Raw genomic sequence first — 9,891 nt, forward strand, 5'->3', positions numbered from 1 at the left:
TGTCATTTGTGGAAGCTCCCTGTAAAATGATGAGCAACTATATATATATATATATATATATATATTAGTTTTCGTGTCGTTGTACCTCTCTGACTCTCTCTCTCTCTCTATATATATATCCATATAGGGGGGGGGGGGGGGGGGGGGTACACCAACACAAAAATTAATGGAATGAAAGAAGAAAACCAGCTTGGTAATATTAATTAAAGGATATTCTCTCACTTTTAAAAAAATAATTAAATGTTAGTAATAATTTCATAGGGTGGGATCCGGTACAAATAAAATTAACATATTAAACATACAAATAACTAGTGTAATTATAGTTTTAAACTATAGTAATTATGTAATAAAAAATAATATGGTTTAATAATAATTACTCTAGTTAAAAGTTATATTATAATAATAATTACTATAGTGTTAACATAATTACTCTAATTATTTATACATTTATCATGATAAAAGTCATTTGTATTTGATTTATCTCCTGATTTCGTTGTAAAAAGTTACCACTTACGAGAGGAGTGAAGAAAATAATTTTAGTTATCAACCCTTCAACTTTCTCTTATATCTCCACTTTTGAAACTTAATAACTAAATGTTAGTATGCTACTTGAATTGGTGTATATGTATTAACAAATAAAGCAGGAAAATGATATTATAAAGGATGATGAGTAATTAATAACTAAAAGAACATAATGAAATAATTAAAAAAAGAAAAGTAGAGCATAATTTGAAACCTCTAAACCATTTATTCGCTACCCAAAAATGCAATTAGAATTTTGACAAAAATACCCTTTTAATTAGTTAAATACAAAAACAAAAATAAAGTTTTGATTGGTTAAAATGATTTCTCGCACTAATATCACTTCTTGTATTGATAACTTAATCCTATATGTATACACACACACAATGGCGTAGCTTAGTTGGGGCTAGGGGTGGCCCCGGCCCCCTTCATTTTTTCATTCAGTAGTATAAATTTATACGTAGCGTAAATTCGCTCGTTTTCGACCGAATTTTTGAACCCGGCCCCCTCTGTTTTTGCTCGGTTGGGTAAATTTATCCTTTTTCGGCCGAAAATTTTTATACATAGCGTAAATATACCTGTTTCCGATCGAAATTTTGAGCCCAGCCCCTCTGTTTTTATGCTCGGTAGTTTATATTTATTCTTTTTTCGGCCAAAAAAATTTATATATAGTGTAATATTACCCGCTTCCGATAGAAATTTTGAGCCGCCGCCCTCTAGTTTATGATTTTTTTAATACATGTTGAGTCCCGCTCTCTCGGCGTGTATATCAAAGCTTCGCCCCTGCACACACGCACATATATATATATATAGAGAGAGAGAGAGAGATACATTATATCTATAGAGAGAAAGTGAGTAGAATGTTCAAAGGAATATCATTTTTTTGTACCACTTATTCTTATAGAATTGCATTCCTACCAAGTGTGCTTTAACTAGGTATAAAGTTTATATGGTAAAATACCTCTTGTATAGGTAGTGAAAATGATGTCGAATTGGCATTGCACTTGCCTTGGTCTGGGACAAGGTGATTCTTCATACGTGATACGCAACGCAACAAGTCTCAAAGTGACAAAGGTATAAGCGATTCCTACCACATTGAATTTTTCATGTAAAAGAGTTACAAAAAAGACTCTTTGATAAAGTTATTTTTAAAAATTTATAATTGACATCATGAGACGCTTTCAAAAACGCCAGATATTTGCAACAAACTACATTTCGTTCGTGCATCAGACATCATCCAGACGCAAAACGAAAGCAATAAAATTGCTAAATAGGTTCTAACAAGCATTTACAGGAAAACCCAAATGGAAGAATGTTTAGTAGCATACCAAAATTTGTCCCTAACAATACAAAGAGCCAGTATATTTGCATTCATAATATTCGGTCAAAGTAACCTAAATATTGATTAGACTCCTATATGAAATAGAAAACGTAGCCAACACACTAGACTAATTTTAAATAGATAATATTCTTAATAATATTCTTGTATGATGATTATTTTTTTAGAGTTTTGATCGTTTTATCACCCTTCATGCATCAGCATTCGTACATGTTCATATATGAGTCGTCCATTCAAGTTATCGGTCACGCATCACAAATTTAAAATAAATTTAATTACATTGATAGATTTCAATTTTTTTAATCCATAACCTTTCAGAAAATTGTAATTCCAAATCCATTTTCTTCGTCATTTATCAAAAAAAAAAAGAAAAGAAAAGAAAAAAAATTCTCCTAACCAATGATACCTTTAATTAGCATTGCTTGTTAGTAGATCATGGGGTGTTGTATAAAAACTACCGATTGGAACATAAATACTTTTACCAATAGGAACATAAAATGCTCATGGGGCAGTAAAGTTGTGGCCGCCGCCACCCCCAGTTTACCTGTTTTCGTCCGAAAGTCTGAGGCCAACCCCCAGTTAATGAAATAATTTATACACGTTGAGACCCCCCCCCCCCCCCTTCTCTGTTTTCGTCCATAAAATCCACTTCAATATTTTTAAATTTTGTGTCACTGTATGGATTAAATTATATGGTTTCCTACCTGAAGTTTCAACTTTCAAATGTTTCTTAATCAACACAAAGATATACAAATAAGTGACGAAGTACAAGGATAATAGCATGGCTGTTTTTTTTTCTTTCTGCTATGAGTATAGGGTGTTTATAAATATAAACAGAAGAATGGTACAGAGAGACAAGATACAGACTTTCAAACAACAAACATACACTTGCTATAACCTATAAGCATCCAAACATATGACTGCTGAATTCTGTTGTTTCAGTTATGGGGCTGGAATATATATTACAACCTCTAGGTCAAGCATGTAAGCGGAAGCCGGTATCATAATCGTCGTCATCGTATTTGTGATCGTGTTTCTAAGTTTGAAGTGTATGTTCATATATATGACAGTTAATGCACAAAACGATAGACCAAAAGTGGATATTATGAATATATAATATATAATATCTTGGTAAAACATAAAGATACAAGAGTAATGTATATATACACAATAAGTGGTGGGTAACCGTTTATAACGGTTATAGGCAGCCGCCATATTCTATCTATCTAATACTAATAACAATAATATCCTAAGTGTTATAAATACAAATAATAATGATATTATATAAGAATAAAGTTTAGCTTATAATTTCTAATAAAGCACCCTTGACAATAACCGGTATTTATAACATAAATCCTCAAGTGTTCTGACCGATTTCCTAATTTGAAGACCAAACAACATGTCTAGTGCAATGTGGAGACTCGTCATCAACGGTTGCAGAACTCCATTCTTGACTTAGGTGGAACACACTGCCATCTTGTGTTGGACTTAGGAAGCTTTGCATAATATTTGATCCTGTTTTCACTTGTATATCTTGTTCACAAAAGATTCTTACTCCACACTCCACCTCAATGTCAAAACCTTTGAACCAGAAAGTTACAAAATCCTTTGCTTCCATCCAACTTTGCTTACTCGTCGAGTAATGAAACCATGTCACACATGATCCAATGTTCGTTAACATGATTTCACTAATAAGATGAACTGGGCGCATACGGACATCATCCAAACAAGCTTTATCAAAGTTGTTCACAGAGAATCCTAGTCGACTATTGTTAGCTTTGCTAGTACAGGATTTCTGGGGCATGAAAACAACATAAGTAGCATATCCACTAAACTTATTATAGCACCAATCTTGAGACAATTCAACCTTCATACAATTTCCAGTACTTTTTGTAAACCCCTGTGGAACTCTCTTTTGGTAAAACAGGCATCCAACTGCTGAGAGAAATAATTCATCCCCTGCACATAAAACAATTTACATATGTTAATCCCAGTCAACAAATCCATGGCAAGTGATAAACTAGTAGAATGGGACTGGAACCTGATGGGGAAACACTGATATCAGGGGCTTAAGATCCTTAACCAATTTTGGACAGCCCGTAACTAACACGTTCCGGCGAAAGCTAATTTGTGTGACCAATAAATTTCCTAGTTTCTTCAAGGAGGTGCAGCATGAGCACGGAAAGATATTATGCTGTGTGGAAGTTCTGGCAACCATTCTAGCTTATTGCAGTCATCAAGTACAAGAAATTGAAGTCGAGAAAGTCGACTCAAACTTGCCGGCAAGCAAGTGAAACTGTTCCTGCTCAGATTTAGAGCTTCTAGACATAACAAGCCTCCAATGTCAGGGCTCACTTCAGACATATTGCAGTCACTCACATTTAAGCGCCTTAAGAAATGTAAACTTGCCAAACAAGGCAATGGGAACCTTTGGGGTTGCTGCAATTTTCTTTGCATATGTTCAGGCCAGTATATTGAAGTCCACCATCTAGATTCTATCTCCTGATGTTTGCCAAGTGAAAGTACCTTAAGGTTTGTTAGAGTGAAAAACAAATAAGGAAGTCTTTTTATTGCTGTTTGATCAACATATAGCTCCACCAATGTATCGGTGGTGCTGAAGACCTTAAGTAGTTTGTCCCCTTTTAAGCATCTTGAGATATTCAGAATTTGCAGAGAATCCATTTCCACTTTGGAAGGGAAACTTCGAAGGCGAGTGCAGTTTTTCATATTTAAGACAACTAGCCTCTTGAGCATTCCAATAGATGGGTCAACTTTAACCAAATTCACACAACCTTCAAGTATTAACTCCTCAAGATTCGCCATCTCCATGAAGTTAGGGGTGCTTGTTAGGTTATGACAATACTTTAACTTCAGTAGTTTTAACCTTCCAAAACATTGACATCAAGGAAAGAAAAAGAAATTAAGTGCTAATAAGATCATTGATCTTAATTGAGGAAGTATTTATTAAACAAGTAATTACCTTAGGTGCTCTCTAAAGATTTTGGATGTTGCTGTAAGAGAAGTCAACGGCAACAATGTTCTCTGGATAAAATTTTGATGGCAGAATCTTTAAAGGGTATCCATGCCAATAAAGTAACCTTAACTCATTGGATAGAAACTCCACACTTCCATAGAAGTTCACTTTAGATTCCTTCGGTAACTTCAATTCAGACATTCTCCCTGAGTTTTCTAGTTCCACATCACATATATTGAGGATCCGCAAATTATCCATGCGTGCAAAAGATTTACAATCTATGTTAATTTTTTTACAAGAATTCTCCAGTCGAAGAACTAGAACTTCAACCGATTGTGTTACCTGTTTGCAATAGAAAAAATGACCACGGTGTTATAACTTTTTTAAGAACAAGTAACTTACAAAGAAAAAGACTAGTTATAATGCATATCAAGTACAAATATTATGCATATCCTATTAACATGTATGGAGCATTAAAGAACACTTTTTACCTTGTTTTTATTCAATACGTCATGAACATCTGTTGGAATCCATAGTCTACTGCATTCCCCAGGCTGGTCAGATTCTTCACGTACAATCTCCCTTGCCATTGCTTGAATCAAGTCATGCATTTGAAGTGAGTTACTAGTGCTAGAAATTGTGATTAATGACTTATCAACTAGAACTCTAATATTTGCATCTGCAAAAGAATTACAACTGTCTAACACACTTGTTGCCAAGTCCTTATTACCCCAATGAAGGAACATGCAATATCAAGGAAGATTCTTTGTTGATCGGAGCTCAACCCATCAAAACTCAATCGGAGCATTTGCTGTATCTCAGGATGAGTGTATACCTTGAGCCTTTCTAACTCGCGTTTCCACTCGGCCACGGTTTTCTTATACAAAAACCGACCTAAGACTTTTAGGGAAAGAGGGTGGCCTTGCACATATTGCACCACTTCATCTGCAAGCTCTTTATAGTCCTCAATCGGATTTTTTTCACCAAAGGCATGCAAATTGAAAAGCTCAAAAGCTTCATTTTCATTCAGAAATACCATGTCATGTATTTCATCCACCATATGAGAAGTTAACAACTGTTTATCTTTACTGGTGAAAATAATCATACTCCCCGGGAAAAACCAATCAGGTGAACCCGCTAATGCTTCTAATTGGTCTAAGTGGTCAACATCATCAAGGACAAGCAGGATCCGTTTTGATGCAATCGTTTGCTTCAATATAGTAATACCTTGACTAACACTTGACACAGATACGACTCTTGTTTTCCTGATGTCATCAATTAGTTGTGTTAGCACATGAGCTAGGCCATGTTGCTTTGCGGTTCCTTGGACATTTTCACAAAACTACATTCCTCAAAGTAAATAGACAGCATGTTATAGATAGCTTTGGCAAGAGTTGTTTTTCCTATTCCACCTATACCACATATTCCAATCCTACTAACCTTGGCATCCCCAATGAGGCGAATCAAGTTCAGTTTATTAACACATGCATCCAACCCTACTAGGTTTTCACCTACATGTAAGGGGCCATTACACAACTTTATGAGGATTTCTTTAGAGATTGCTATCAATGAACTTGGACTCATACCTGTTGACCAAAAGCAAAGAAAAAATATTGGGTGAATTTTTTATGGCGTTACAAGATATTGTTGGAAAAATTGTAAAAATGAGTTTTCTCACTAACTTTAGACACACAAGTAACATAGTTATTAACTTATTATTAATACAATTGTTAGTTAACAGGCTTGTGTTTGATCTGCTTGATGAGATATTCGTAACGAAAAAAAATGTAGCTAAGATGAATGAGATATCAATGCTAAAATTGTCGTATTTGGAATGGGAAAAAATGTGAGAAAATAGGTGGGAACTTATCCCGCCCGGGGGGGGGGATCTTGAGTAATATATAAGTGAGATTTTACCCCTAATGTAGCTAAGATGAATGAGATATCAATGCTAAAATTGGCATAATTGAAATTGAAAAATGTGAGAAAATAGGTGGGAACTTATGTGTGTGTGTGTGTTGGGGGGGGGGGAGGGATCTTGAGTAATAATATATAAGTGAAGTTTTTTCCCTAATGTAGTTTCTTTTGCCAAAATAAAATATTGGAGACTCTAAAAAGTGTCAAGTACCCTCGTGCACATTTGCGTGTCGTGACCATAGGCTTAATGTGGTACATTAAAGACGTTTAGTATAGTTTAACTCTTATCTTTTGTTTCAGACATTTCAATTTAGTTTTGAGTATAAAACTAAGGTTTCTACCTTAGTTGAGGATGGTTAAGTTACTGAGATACTTAAGAGACTTTGCATCCTCAATAACACCTCAAACACTATCAATACACACCAATCGTTTTTTCAGCAAAAAAACTCTTGTCAGGTGTGTTTCAGGGTTGGTTGTCAACTCTGACAATACGACAACTACTTCCATATTGTACCATGGTGTTAAATATACATTCGATTATCGCAATACGACAACTACTTCCATATTGTACCATGGTGTTAAATATAAATTCGATTATCACTATTAGCTAGGGTTGTGTTTAGCTTACTGCCCGAGTTGGGCTTCTTCAGAGTTTGTTTTCTGGTTTCTTACATGTATATATATTGAGGGTTTCCCTTATATTACAATTACAAGATCCAGTTAGCATACAGTCAATAACTTTTACATGGCCTTCTTAGAGGAGTCGAAATATGTTTTAAGAGAACCGTGTCCAACATGTGGCATCAATTATTCTACTTCTACTTGTTCTTTGCATTTTCTTTATTTAAGTTGTAATGGCATTGTAAATCCCTTTCAGTTTGTATTTTTTTCCATTCGGTTGCATTTTATTTAAATTGTAAACAGTATCCCTACAAATATGTTGATTTAAAAGAGAAACATGTACTAGTTTGAACGAAAACAACAAGCTTACCCATTTTCCATGTCCTGGAGATCCCATCCAGATATATTAGCTGCATCTGATAAAGCTTCCTTCCATTTAACCACCTCTCTTCTATTAAAATTTTCATGTTTTGCAAATGCTTCTGCACGTCCACATTGTCTTCTCAGCGCATCAGGCTTAACATCATAAAATATTATCCGAAGCTCATGCTTAGCCTTTCCCATTTGCTTGCAATCAAGGATTTTTACTAGTTCCCTCAAACACCATGATGAAGAAACATAATTCTTGGTGAAGATTACTATCAAAAACCTTGATTCTTCAATGGCTTTGTATAGTTGAGAAGATATCTCTTCTCCTCTGGGCAACTCGTTATCATCTCTAAAAGCACGAATTCCTTTTTGCTTGAAATCTTTGAATAGATGATCCATGAAGCTTTTACGGATATCTTCACCTCTAAAACTTACAAACACATCATATGTCCATCGATGATGAATGGATGTAGCAGCCATTATCAATAACTAAAGTTGTGTGTCCCTTACAAGATTAACAGACAAGGTAACTTCAAAATAGTATTATAACATGTATTCGGTGAGAAAACATGCAAAAAATAAATGAAAAGGCTTCACAGATGTGGATTCATGGTTGCTTTGAATGGCAAACTTGTTTTTTCAACACTTGAGCCAAAAAAATTATCAGAGTTAAGTGCCATTTTCATACCTGTGGTTTGCTCAATTACGCAACTTTAGTACCTTTTTCGAATTTTTTGCAACTGGACACTTCACGTTTCAAAAACATGTCATTTTAATACTTTTTTCTAACCCCGTTTATTTTGTCTATTAAGTCAGGGGTAAATTGGTAATTTTATTTAGTTTCTCTTTTCTTTTAAACTACTTCCCCTTTATATCATTTAAACCCTAATCCCTAAATCAAAACATCAGATATCATCTAAACCCTAAATCCCCTCTGTCTGACTTTGAACAATCAACAATCAAGCAATTTGATTTCACAAATATGGCTGAATTATACTCGTCACTTCTATCATCAGACCCCTTATCGCTTGTTCGTTTGAAGATTTGGGATTGGTTGGAAAGGGGATCCAGATGATATGATCGATGTTTTTAGGGATTATGATTTAAAGTTTAAAGGTGTAAGGAGAAATAGTTTAAAAAGGAAAAATGAAAATATCAAAATAAATGAAATTACCAATTTACCCCCACGAACAAAATAAACGGGGTTAGAAAAAAGTACTAAACATGAAGTGTCCATATTAGTCTATCTATATAATTGTCTATTAAATAAGTTTAATTATCACCCCGATCAAATCTAGTTGATTACCTTAAAGCATTCACGTACAATACCAAACCTATACAAACCGTCACATCAACGCTACATCAAATGTTAAACTTCTCTAAAAAAACCCATTTAATTTTTTCCACAACACTAAACCTGCACAAACCTTATTAAAATATATTATATTTATATATAATAAATATATGTGTATGTGAGACTGAGAGTGATGGGACAAAGGCACCACCACCCCCATTCCATTGCTCTTTTGAGTACTTGCCATCACAAACGAATTGCCACACCACTAGCTCTTCGCCCCTCCCCTCCCTTAAAAAAAACTGTAAAAAATGTTTATTTTTTTAAACGTTATTATTTTTAGTATAAAAAATTATTAAAAAAGATAATATCATAATATTATAAAAAAAGACCTTGAATTTTTACAAGTATTAACAAAACGAAATTTTACATATGATGATATTAAAAAATACATATTTTAAAAAGTGCTTCGTTTGTAATAAAATTTATATGAAAATGTTCATAAAAATATACTAAACAAAATTGTGGTTTTAGATATTTAAAATAAGTTAAATAATATAAATTATAAATAAAAACCAAATTATATAAAAAAACAAAGGGTAATTGTTTGAAAGAATAGAAAAAAAAAGAATATTTAATTTAAAAGTGGTTTGTGACCTAGGTTGTGGGGGTGAAAATGAGTTTTTGTTTATTTCTTGAATAGTGTCATTACTATAAGATCACCATTAAACCTAGTCTAAACAACTTACTTGTTTTTTTAGCATGAAAAATAGTTCATGTTTTTTGAAATAACTTGACCAAAAAAATATCAAATGAATATAAAAAGGGCAAATGTCATAAAAAAACAACATATTT

At 33.7% G+C, this 9,891-nt stretch overlaps 1 pseudogene; it reads right to left on the minus strand.

Moving 5' to 3' along the window:
• Nucleotides 1-3,239: 3,239 nt before the first annotated feature.
• On the minus strand, nt 3,240-8,222 carry LOC143538273 (disease resistance protein Roq1-like; annotated as a pseudogene).
• Between the last annotated feature and the right edge of the window lie 1,669 nt (nt 8,223-9,891).

The sequence above is a fragment of the Bidens hawaiensis genome, unplaced genomic scaffold (genome assembly GCF_021521415.1).
Source record: "Bidens hawaiensis isolate Kalapana, Puna unplaced genomic scaffold, B.hawaiensis_p1.1 tig00011542_1, whole genome shotgun sequence".
Taxonomy (NCBI): domain Eukaryota; kingdom Viridiplantae; phylum Streptophyta; class Magnoliopsida; order Asterales; family Asteraceae; genus Bidens; species Bidens hawaiensis.